Genomic DNA, 13,537 nt, shown 5'->3' with positions numbered 1-13,537 from the left:
AATGTTTTAAATGAAATCTTAATATGAAGAAAATGTAAAAACTATAAAAATAAAAATGGAAGAATATGTAGAAGAATATTTGTATAATTTTGGTCAAGGGAGAGATCTTAAGATTGATAAGAAATCTAGAAAGAAAATACAATTATATTTACATTAGAATATACTACATTAGAATACACAGAATATACATATAAATTTTTTTCTATAATCCCTAAAACCATGATATGCATTGTTTTAGTTAGACAAGGCTAGACCACAATAACCACAAACTGACTCTCAAATCAAAGTAGTGTAATCCACTAAAGATTTCTTTTTTGCTCACATCTCAGTCTGAACCCCATCAGGAAGCATCCTCCCACTTGGAGCAGCCCACCTGAAGCACCAGGCCTCCCAGGCCACTGCAGTGGGGAAGAGATGGAGGAGGCCAACTGAGGCAGTTAGTAGCTTTGGCCTGAAGCCATAACAGTCTCTTCTGTCCAAACTCCATTGACAAAGCAGTCATCTAGGCCAATTGAACTGCAAGGGAAGCTGGGGGTGTGGGGAATGACAATGGATACTTTTGGACACCATCTCTAACATAGCTAATCAAAAGGCTTTATTTGGATAGAAATCCTTCCAAACACCGTATGTTTTCATTAGAAGCAAACAACTGAAGAATTCAACGGACCCTATAATAGACACCTACAGTTCAATGTAGCCCAAGGAGACATATCTTCTGAAAAATAAGTAACACCTTCTTCTATCTTAATATTTTATAAATGGCATACTCCTCTGTAAAATATCAAATATGATTAATTTAAAATAAACTCATTGGACATAATTGTTTTTAAAGTACTGTGGACAAAATATTTAGAACTCTGTTGTAACTGCGATATAGAAGTTCCCCTTTAGACCAGAAGCTTTAAAGATTTAGACATAAAGCCCACCAAATAAGGGTAAGCTATTTACCAAATAAGGGTAAGACTGCTGCATCCCACAGGCCCTGGGAGTGTCATTTGTGAGCCGAGTGTGTATGGTGTGGTGTGGGGTTATTCAAAAAGACAAAGGAAAACAACCCCTGGAATTATGCAACACAGCAGCCCTGAGCAGAAATGTGGGAAAATACTCATTTTAATATTTATTGGAAAACATTATCTGCCTTAGGAACTGTTATTAAGGACCTCAAGAAGAGAGTGACAGCCAAATAAAATTAGACAGCATTTTTGTCTAAAATCTTCTGAGATCAGGTAAAACTGAACTAATAAAAGAATTTAGGTGATGGCCTGAAAATGTGAGTAAGCATAGAAATAAATGAAAAACAAGAAACACTACACCAGTATTTTGGAACAAGGCCAGGAAAATTGAGATTTAACCAAGCAGAGAACCATTAGAACTACTGAGGCTTCACCATAAGACCAGCAGGAGGGCTGGAAGCTTTCTCACTCCCACCTACATTACTTCAACTATTTTTCATTACTCTGCCTTGAGTCTGGTTATAAAGTAATATCACTCATTTTTATAAACATGCCGGAATTTATCCATCCAAATAACTGTTGTTTCAGTTAAAGTAGTCACCTTTAGAGGCTGTGAGCTTATTTGATTGACATTATCATTGTCCAAATATTTTTGGAAACTCCTCTTTTGGAATTACCTTCAAAGTCAGCATCGAGTTCTTTTCAATGACGACAAATCAATGTCCTAAAATGGGACACTGATTTGAAGTCGCCAAATGTCAGTTGAAGCTAACTGCATAAGGCATATTATCAAGCTAGTTAATATCACTTCAAATTTTAAAATACATATAAGGACACATAACTTTAATAGTGAATATAATTCTACTTTACCCCACACACAGTTGTGAGAGACAGTCTGCTAAAATGATTTGAGCAAAGGCAGCTAGCATTGTTATCCATAGACATTGTTCAACAGAAATCTCTGTGAAGTCTGCTATATTTACTTTAGCAATGTGCACTCCAGCTGCTATGTGGAAGGCCTACTTCACTAGCACATGATGATGTTTCCGTGTGTGTGTGTGTGTGTGTGTGTGTGTGTGTGTGTGTGTGTATGTGCATGTGTATATATGTGTATATATGATGGGTGAAAAGTTTTATCTACTTTTTGAGTACTTTGCATTTTCCTGTTTCACTAGTAAAGAAGAAAATGATTGCTGTCCATTTTCTTTATTTATAACTTGCTGTTGTTTTAGTAGACATTGGTATATCAGGAATAGTAATGTATTATCTATCTAGGATGTTATTTTTTTTTCAACGTTTATTTATTTTTGGGACAGAGAGAGACAGAGCATGAACGGGGGAGGGTCAGAGAGAGAGGGAGACACAGAATCGGAAACAGGCTCCAGGCTCTGAGCCGTCAGCCCAGAGCCTGATGCGGGGCTCGAACTCACGGACCGCGAGATCGTGACCTGGCTGAAATCGGACGCTTAACCGACCGCGCCACCCAGGCGCCCCTAGGATGTTATTTTAATTGCACATTCTTTGCCCTGATTCATTGCTTTGTATAAGGTATGTATTAAATATGTATGCACATACATATGGGCACACACACACATATGTAAATATCTGCTATATACATGTGCTATATAGCTAGGTTAAATATAACTGTGTTTTCTTTCTAAATTTCCTACCTACTACTTAAAGTTTCCCTTGTCCAAAATTGTACAAATACCTTCCTGTATATTCTTCTACTTTCAATTTTATATTTAGTTTTCACATTATGTTCATATTGAAGTTTCATTTAAAAACAGGCTTAAGGAGGAACCTCTAGAAGCCAGTCACCCTTTTAAGTTCTAGTAGTTTCTACCACATCTTTACATCCTCCTTTCACATAGGTCATTTCTTTCTAATCAAAATATATCTACTGTTTCCACAAATATATTTTGAAATAACAAACTATTTTTCTTGTATAATAGTGTATGCATATTTTTCTTGACTTTCCTCCAATTAATTAAAATAAATTTAATTCAACAAACACTTCCTGTCTGTTGTTGTCTACTTATATCAAATACTGGGGGAAACATTGCCTGGGATCCAAATAGCGGTATATGTGACATGGTAATTTCCCACAGGGCACTTCCAAACTTCTTAGATGACATGTTACTTTACTCCTGAAAAAAATCTGCACAGCTTACAGGTTAAACTTCATATTAACGGACTGATGTTTTATACACTAATCATCACTTAAAATTTGATAGTGGGAAGGGAAATGGCAAAGAACTTGTTGTATGTTAAGATGGCAGGTTGTCTTTTTGTCCTCTTCTGAGAAAAAATAAAATAAAATCTAATTTTCACTTCCTTTTCTTTTCAGTTTGTATGTGATTTAGAGGAAGGAAGTGTTCAGGGAAGAAATCAGTTTCCTAAAGTTTTTAGAACCAAAAGACTTGGGAGATTGGATTTTTCTTTTGCTAAAACAACAACTGCAAACGGATATTTATATAAAGAGCTAGGTCAAACCTAACAACTTAAGAATTTATTTTTAGATTTCTGCTTGGCCAAAGGGGAAATATGGTAAATGAGCCTTATGTTCTTAAATGGGCATGTAGTTGAACTCAAAATATTTCAGAAATCTGACAGAAGGCAATGAAGAACATCAGCTTTCCTAGGCATCATTAGAAATCCCAAAACAATGACAATATTACAACTGTTTTCTTCCTTTTTTAAAAAAATTTACTTTCAGTTTTAGTACTCAAGATCTCTACATTTTTGAAGATGCCAAGACAAAAACAAAAAATGATTATATAAACAGAGAGATATAAACAGAAAATCCAGTCACTTTAGCTGAATGTGTAGCAGAGTTGTGCTCTGTGTGGAAACCACGAGTCACATGTGGCTATTGAGCACTTAAAAGGTAACTAGTCCTAATTGAGATGAACAGATGAGTTAAATACACACTGGATTTCAAATACTAAGTATGAAAAAATGTATAAAATATCTCAATCAAAATTTTATATTCATTACAATTGAAATGGTAATATTTTAGACATCATTGGTGAATTTTAAAGTATATTATTAAAATTAAATATACCTGTTTCTTTTTCCTTTTTTAAAACATGACTACAAGAAAATTTAAAATTTCATATGTGACTCACAAAATCTTTCTATTGTATACCACTGTAGTAGAGCAGTGGAATTAAGAGCTAGGCTCTGGGAATGCCTGGGTGGCTCAGTTGGTTAAGCTTTGGACTCTTGATTTTGGCTCAGATCATGACATCATGGTTGTGAGACTGAGCCCATGTTGGGCTCTACACTGGGTGTGGAGCTTGTTTAAGATTCTCTCTCTCCCTCTCCCTCTGCCCCTCATCTGCTTGTGCACACACTCATTCTCTCTCTTTCTCTAAAAAAAAAAAAGAAAGAAAGAAAATAAAAATAAAAAAAGAGAAAAGAAAAGAAAAAAGAAAAGAAAAGAGAAAAGAAAAGAAAAGAAAAGAAAAGAAAAGAAAAGAAAAGAAAAGAAAAAGAGCTAGGCTCTGAAGTAACCCATCTGCATTTAAACCAGACTACCGGGGCGCCTGTGTGGCGCAGTCGGTTAAGCGTCCGACTTCAGCCAGGTCACGATCTCGCGGTCCGTGAGTTCGAGCCCCGCATCAGGCTCTGGGCAGATGGCTCGGAGCCTGGAGCCTGTTTCCGATTCTGTGTCTCCCTCTCTCTCTGCCCCTCCCCCGTTCATGCTCTGTCTCTCTCTGTCCCCAAAATAAATAAACTTAAAAATAAATAAATAAACCAGACTACTGATGGGCCAGCCATACGATCTTAGGCAAGTTATATAGGCAATCTGTGCTTCAAGTTTCCTTACATATAAATTGTGAACGATAAAATATTCTCTATCTCATAGGGCTGTGTGAGGATTAAGTGTGAAGAGCCTGGTGCAGAGTAACAGGTCACTCAGGGTTGGTTCTACATTCTTACTTCAGAATACAGAAAAGTGAGTCAAGCCCTTTTTCTGCATGAGGAAGCTCTCAAAAGGAAGGGAAAAAAGTTAAAATTAGGAATCTGCTGAAGGGAGGGTTTGCCTACCACCTTTTCCCAACCTACCACAGCCAATTTACTGCATTGAGAAGAAATCAAACCATCCTTCTAAAATAGAACATTTCCAAGATTTGTAGAGTCCTTATAGGTATTTTTTTTTACTCTCGGTAGCTGGGCACAACATTCTGAGGGGGCCAATGAAATCACACAAAACTGCAGATGTTTCCTCTGTATTAGTATATCTCATAGAGAATAAATAGGGTGTGATATATGGATCTGACTTAAAAACAAAATTAAAAGCATGTATCTGATGTTGCTGAAGTCAAGGGAGCTAGCCTGAAAGTAATAATAATAGTTAATTCTGTTGAGCTTTTGCTACTTATTAAGCATTATCCCTGAGGGCCTTATGCTTCTCATTTAAATTTACATAACAACTTGTTGAAGTAGGTATTATTATTTTCTCCATTTTATGGTGCAACAGTGTCTCAAAAATGTTAAGTAATTTCCCGTAGTCACATAGTGGCAAGCAAGGATTGATCCAAACTTATCTGAGGACATAGAACACTACGGAGTCTTAATTCTCAAACAACAAACAATTCTCAAACAAATCAATAGGTTTGCATAGCACAGATCACAGGCCTAAGAAGAAAAAGGAATGCTCTTATTTTATAGCAAGGATATCATACTAGTGAAAAAAAAACAGTTATTAGGATCATCACATTGTTTCTAGCTGAGCATAACTTCAGAAATTAAGTTGTTTTCGTGATTTCTTGTTGTTCCTTCAATGTGATGTTTTTGAGGTAAATGAAAAGTCCACATTTCAGTTAGCTCTGTTGTCACATAACACAACACTGAGCACATAGTTAGTGTTGATTTAATGATTGTTGAATGAATAAGTGTGTGAGCAACTGTGCTACTAGACTTTTTCAATCAGGGTTTGTCATCTGAACCACAGAACACAAAACATTCTGAGTGATTATTTAGTCAATATCTCAAGTGTGTACACAGTAAATACCATCCTGGTTTCACAGAAAAGAAGTTGATTGATTACCTACAATGAATGCCCTAGGACATTAGGGCCTAATTCCCTCTGGGAATCCCATAGAGAACCATACTTAGATCAATCTGTGCTCTTCAAGGACTACCTTGACTGTGGTCGGGGGTGACAAACTATAGCCTGGGATAAATGTGACTCATGGCTTGTTTTTGTAAGGCCTCTCAGCTAAGAATACGTTTGCATTTTTAAAGGTTTATAAAAAATACAAAAAAGAATATGCAACAGACCCAAAATGGCCTACAATGTCTAAATTATTTACTATCTGACTCTTTGCAGAAAAATTTTGACCTCTGCTTTAAGTAAAAGTGGTTGCTATCCAAGTGGAGCAGGATTAAATTATCTGACAATATTTGAGGAGCTCTCTAGCATCCCAAACTCTCCCTACCAGTCTATCTTCAGGTATAAAATTTCTATCCGTTTTCATTTGTACATGGGCACCAAAACATCAGCCTACCACCTTCACCCCACACCAAAGGCCCTTATATAAATGCACATGCCTTCCAGCAGCATGGCATAAAAGGTGACGCCTTGAACTTAGAGTGACATGAATTCCAATCTCAGCTCTTATTAAGTATTGCTTATAAGGTGAAAAAGCTGAGCATGTTGGAGTTAATTTCCTCATTCACTAGTTGTACAACAGATCCCTATCAAGAATGCTTTTCATATATAACATAGGTACTGGTTATCTATTGCTGTGTAACAAATGACCCCAAAATATAGTAGTTAAACAACAACAACAACATTTATTATCTCTCAATTTTGTGGCTTAGGACTCCAGGCATAATTTAGCTGAGTTCTCCAGCTCAGTATCACTCACAGTACATAATCAAGGTGTCAGATGAATCTATAGTCTCTCAAGATGTCAGCTGAGTCTCCAGTTCAAGAGGGATGTAATCTGATTCCAAGCTCACTCACTGGTTGTTGGCAGGATTCAGGTTTTTGGTAACTGTTGGCTGAAGATTGCTATCAATTCTCTACCACAGGGCCTTTCAATGGAGCAGCTCACAATATGGCAGCTGCTTTCATCAAAATGAACAAGCAAGAGACAGCAAGAGAATGCCAACAAGACAGAAGTCACAGATGCTTGTCAGCCAATTTCAGAAGTGACATACCATCACCTTTGTTATATTCTATTCATTAGAAGCAAGTCATTAAGTCCAGCACACACTCAAGAGGAAGAGATTTTAGAAGGGCATGATTATCAGGAGGAAGGGATCTTTGGAAGTTATCTTGGAAATCTGCCTAATACACCACAATTGTCATGGGGCAGGAAGTACATAAAGTAGAATCAGATTGGCATGGTGGGACTAGCAAAGAGGCAAAACCTAGTGGAGCATATCAGTATCTCAAGGAGGGCTTGTACTGAGCATCACAGCTCTGGAAAAACACAGAAGTGAACAAGTTACTTGAAGTCTCTGAGACTGTTTCTTCAACTGTAAAATGGAAATGATAATACCTACCTTGCAGAGAAGATATGAAGATTAAATTAGGTAACATCTAGAGAGCCAACACAGTATTTGGAATATGGTATATATTCAATAACAATAGCTATCATTATTTTCCCTCTTACCTACACATTAGTCTATCAAATTTTCAGTCAATACGTTTTTAAAAAAAAAACAAAAAACTAATTTTTTAAGTTTATTTATTTATTTTGAGAGGGAGAGAGACAGCATGTGTGAGGGAGGGACAGAGAGAGAGGTGGAGACAGAGAGAGAATCTCAGCATGGACCCCGATGAAGGGCTCAAACTCACCAACTGCGAGATCATGACCTGAGCTGAAATCAGGAGTTGGACGCTTAACCAACTAAGCCACCTAGGTGCCCTTTCAGTCAATACTTTCAAATCACAAAGCTCCTTACAAAGAAAATTACATCCAGGAATTATGTATTTGAGTAAAAGCATTGCAATAAAATAATATCTTATATTAGTTTAGCACTTTGCACTTAACAAAGTGTTTTTACATGCTTTATTTCACTTAATTCTCACAAGCCCTATGAGGGCAGTCTTTGGCTTATCTAGACTCTTATTTGTAAACTGGGAAAACTTAAAACTAAAAACAAAAACAAAACCCCAGAAAGAGAAAGGTTAAATGATTTATCCAGAACTGCATAATAACTCAGTATATCAGTGAATGATCTCTGAAAAGATGGGGAAAGATTCAGGGGTGTCTGGTGGTGTCAGGACCAACAACCCGCTGAAACCAAAAGTACCAGTGGGACAGGGAGCCACGTGGTCTGGAATCCAGAGGGTCCCCCACTCCAAAGGATGGAGCAAACCAGTGAATCAGCAGCCAGGAAACAATTTCAGTCACAGCTTGCCCGACCAGAGCTCAGAAAAACATGTAATAGAAAAAAATGCAGTCAGGAAATAACTGTGTCTCAAATGCAAAAGAGCAAGGCAAGGGAAGGCCAGGTGGGGTGGGAGGTGGGGTGGCAGGTGGGGTGGGGGGTGGGGTGGCAGGTGGGGTGGGGAGGGGGGAGCTAAAGGAAGAAACAACAAAGGGGACTTCTCGGAAGAGGAATCATTCAAGGAGCTCTGAGAGCCAAACAACGGTTATGAGGGAGCCAGAACAGAGAGAGCACTTAGCTCACATGGTGTGGCGCTAGTGTATGCAAAGGGGCATTCCTAGATTGAGTGATTTAGAGACGTTACGATGATGTTAACCTGGAGGAGCTAAAAAGAGCGACCCTTTCCTAATGGTGACCTAGTTCTGAAGTAGACTACTTTTAAGTCGGGGAACGACATGATCAGATTTGTAGTTTAGAAAAATCACTTGTAGTCAGTGAAAAGGGTAGAATATTGGGGAAAGATTTCAAAAAAAAAAAAATTATTCCCAGAGAAGGGTCTGAGAAAACTGTACCTAATCAAAACAATCTAATTTTATGCATATTTTTCCACAGTATGCTATATACCTGATTCCATTTTTAACCCCTTGTTAGTAATTCCCGTTACAGACACATCTATTTTAGACTGGAAATTACTTTAATTGGTACCTTCTTCACAATGTGAGATATTGTGATTAACTTCACTTATTCACTAACTTCCTAGAGACACACATGCTGGGATTTGATGGCCACGATGTTTTTTCTGGGTTTTTTTTTTTTGGTCATTTATATTTGGGTTTATATTCTATTTCAGAAATGATAACTAAAAAATAGTTTGTTTTTATGGAAATAATGAGCCATAGAAGAATTTTTCTTACCATTTGTTAGTGGCATCTGCCAGTCTGCTTGGCAGTGCATTACAATAAATATCTTTCTTGCTTTATAGAAATGATAAATTTAAATATGACTTCATTTTAAAATGCATTTGGAAGGGAACAAGATACATATCATACATATCACAGGCACAATAAAGCATAAGATAGTTGTACCTTACTCTTTTTACATTATCTTCAGGCTTCTTTAGTGGTAAAAGAAAAGTTATGGAAATTACCAAATGACACATAATAGCCATCTGATATTCACAGAGTTGAATATGTAATTCTATGGCATTAGGGGATGGGATGGTTGCTTTTGTGTGTATGGAGGGAGAAACAGTACCGCTGTGTTTAGAAAATAAAAATACTATCACAGGGGCGCCTGGGTGGCTCAGTGGGTTAAGCATCCAACTCTTGATTTTGGCTCAGGTCATGGTCTCATGATCTCACGGTTCGTGAGATCCAGTCCTGTGTCAGGCTCTGAGCTGATAGCACACAGCCTGCTTGGGATTCTCACTCACCCTCTCTCCCTCTCTGCTCCTTGCCCCACTCACTCTCTCTCTCTCTCTCTCTCTCTCTCTCTCTCAAAATAAATAAATAAAAATTGTTTTTAAAAAACTAAAAAATAAAAAGCATAATATCATGGACCCACAATTTATGCCACAGATTATCTTAAATCTTTGTTTTTTCCTATATTCCTACTTTCCAGAGCTACCAAATATTGAGGTTTCACCCAGTGCAGCAACCATTAGTACTGTTCACCACAACTTTCTGATTATCTTCTCAAGGCCATAGTAGAGCAACAGATCTCTGTCCCCTTGGAGTTAAAAGAACCTATATGACTCACTTTGGTCAATAAACTGTAAAAAAAAAAAAGTAACATGTGTCATATATGAGAAGACGTTTTAAGAGGCAATGGCTCTTGCACCCCTCTGGCACCGTAAGTGGGCATATCCAAGGTGGTGGCTGTTCCAACCGTCTGGGTCACCAAGTGACTACCAGGAGCCCATTGTAGAATTGGTGGGCATGTGGCATATGCAAGAAATAAATATGTGTATTTACTGAAGCAAACCTAGCCTATCTTGAATAGTACCAAAATTAGTACTCAAGCATAGGTTGCTACCATAGCAAACAAGCCTACAATATATGGCAGTGGCTAAGGGCTGGATAGTGGACAGCAAATGAACTACCACTGGAGCCTGGAACAATGTAATATGGATGTTTTACCAAAACATTTGGTAAAACTGTTGCCTGTGATAACCTGGAAGGCAGAAAAGTGTAGCTCTAAAGAAAACTATTAGAAAATAGTGTTAATAGCATGTATTATCAATTGGCTGTATTTCATATGCACCATTGAAAAAGAAACAATCAAGTGGCTTGGAAACACCAATAAAAGAAAATAGGAAGTGTCCAGAAATTTGGGAATCTTCAGGGTTGGAAGAGGCAACTTCCTCTCTCTGATAAGTAAAAGGTAAACTAAGGGCTTTGATGTACAAAGACCAATTGGAATTCTGTCTTGTGACATGGGTCATGTAAAAAAAAGTTATAGGTTAAAATGTGTCTCCCCAAAATTCATATGTTGAAGTCCCAACCCCCAGTACTTCAGAATGTAGCCTTATTTTGATACAGGGCCTTTAAAGTGGTGATTAGGTTAAAATGAAGCCATTAGAGTGGGACCCTAATCCAATACAGTTGGTGTATTTATAAGGAGAGACACAGAAAGAGACACCAAGGACGCCTGCACACAGAGAGAAAAATCATGTGAGGACACAGTAAGATGGCCACCTGCAAGCCAAGGAGAGCTGCTTCAGTAGAAACCAAACCTGCTAACACCTTGATCTTGGGCTTCCAGCCTCCAAAACTGTGAGCAAATAAAGTTCTGTTGTTTAAGCCACTCAGTCTGTGGTACTTTGTTGCGGCAGACCCAGAAAACTAACACAAAGGGAATGGTCATCACACTGCTGAATGAAAAAATGTGTTTTAGCCAAAAAACAGTAAATGTTTTCAATCGGAATAGGTTATCACTGAGCTCAAAGTTCTTAAAATTAAGAGAAAGAGAGAAGCAAGGGAGTAAGAAAGGAAAGAAATATAGCAAATCTAAGAAATATGTCAAGGAAAGAACTACGGGTGGCTATAGACATACATCAGTGTTTGGATTCCAATAGTTAAGAAACTATATAGGCAGGAAGTAGATGACATACACAAAATACAACTGACCCTTTAACAATGCAGGTGGTAGGGATACTGGCCCCTGTAGTCGAAAATCCACTTTTGACTCCTCTGAAACTTAACTACTAATAGTGTACTGTTGACTGAAAGCCTTACTCATTAACATAAAGAGTTGATTAACACATATTTTGTATGGTTTATGTAGTATTTACTGTATTCTTACAACAAAGTAAGCAAGAGAAAAGGAAATGTTATTAAGAAAATTGGGGCACCTTGGGGTGCCTTGATGGCTCAGTCAGCTGAGAGTCTGACTTCAGTTCAGGTTATGATCTCAGGGTTTGTGGGTTCAAGCCCCACGTTGAGCTTTGCATTGACAGCACAGAGCCTGCTTCGAATTCTCTGTCTCCCTCTCTCTCTGCCTCTCCCAAACTCGTGTTCTCTCTCTCTCTCTTTTTCTCTCTGTCTCTCCCTCCCTCCCTCAAAAACAAATAAACATTAAAAAAAAGAAAAAAGAAAATTTCAGTGACTCAGTCAGTTAAGTGTCTGACTCTTGATTGCAGTTTGGGTCATGATCTTGTGGTTCGTGAGTTTAAGCCAAGTCTGGCTCTGTGCTGACAGCTCGGATCCTGCTTGAGATTCTCTCCCTCTCTCTCTGCTCTCTCTCTCTCTCTCTCTGTCTCTCTCTAAAAAGAAGTAAATAAACTTAAAAAAATCAAGAAAATCAAAAAAAGGAAATGTTATTAAGAAAATCAAGAAAATGAAGTGAGAGATACATTTACAGTACCATACTATATTTATCAAAACATTTGCATATAAATGGACCCATTCAGTTCAAACCTATGTTGTTCAGAGATTGACTATATTTACTGAAAGGAATTTAATAGATACAGTTTATAGAAGCATGTCAGAGTTAAGGTATCAATTAAAGATGAGGAGATACTCCCCCAAAATTCGTATGTTGAAATCCTAATCCACAAAGGTGGTGGTATAGTAGATGGGGACTTTGAGAAGGGCTTAAGTCATGAGAGTGGAACCCTCAGGAATAGGATTAGTGCCTTATAAAAGAAACCCCACAGAGCTCCCTAACCCTTTCCACCCTGTAAGGATACAAGGCAGAAATCTGCGGTCTAGAAGAGGGTTTTCACCTGACCATGTTGGTACCCCAATCTTGGACTTCCAATCTCCAAACTATGAGAAATAAATTTCTGTGTTTATATGCTGCCCTGTCTGTGGCATTTTGTTACAGCAGCCTGAACAGACTAAGACACTGTGCTTCATATTCACCAAATCAAAACGCCAGAGGGTAGGGGAGTTTGGATAATGCAGTCAATAGAAGTCAGTTCCTGGAGCACAAAAAAAAGCAAAAAAAAGGGAATACATTTTGATGAGGAAAACAGAGAATAAGCAACACAGAAACTTAGTAAATCTTTAAGACAGATGTACTGCCAAAGAGAAAACAGCCTTGCATGAAAAAGTGAATGTCTGAGACTAAAAATGATTCTGCCCCCAATCTTCTATTGGCCAGAAGTGGGAAAACTGCTCATCACTTCCTCGTTGAAGAATTGGGGTCCAATCAAGCAGTATTTCTCACCACTCAAGGGCCATCACTTCTGCCCAGAAAGTTCTTATAGTTTCTATGTATCAGTGATCACCTTGTATCTCCCTATCTTCTCCTTTTGATGGCCAATGGTAGAAATTAGTACTATTCTGTTTCTCTTTGTACTTATCCATCCAATTAAATTTTGAAGGTGACATGACTTACTCTGATGAATAAAATGTGAGTAAAGTGATATGTGTCACTTCTGGGTAGAATCCTTAAAAAGCTAATATGTAATTCATTATGCTATGTCTTTTACTTTCCTTCCAGCAGAGCCATTAGCAAGTTCAAAATGGTGGCTCCTCTATCTGATTGGGTCACTGAGGGCTTACAAATAAGCAAAAGTGATGAGTGTATATCATGATTAAGATATAAATTTCACTCATCTTAAGTCAATGAGAGATTTGGGAGTAGTTTGTTTTTATTCCACCTTAACCCAGACAATCCTGACTGATAGGTATAGACAGTGAATTAACAGCTGCAATTCAGACTAGTGGTAAGTGCTAAGGTAGAAGCAAAAACTTTAGAATCATTAATATCAATATCCCCAT

General features: G+C 37.8%; 1 long non-coding RNA gene across 7 annotated transcripts in view; it reads right to left on the bottom strand.

Annotated features, from left to right (window-relative positions):
• LOC123385428 overlaps positions 1-13,537 on the bottom strand; it is a 385,056-nt gene that overhangs the window by 312,882 nt on the left and 58,637 nt on the right. The window lies entirely within an intron of this gene.

This window comes from Felis catus, chromosome B2 (assembly GCF_018350175.1).
Source record: "Felis catus isolate Fca126 chromosome B2, F.catus_Fca126_mat1.0, whole genome shotgun sequence".
NCBI lineage: Eukaryota > Metazoa > Chordata > Mammalia > Carnivora > Felidae > Felis > Felis catus.
Note: the sequence above shows the minus strand (reverse complement) of the source record. Positions and strands in the feature narration are given on the sequence as shown.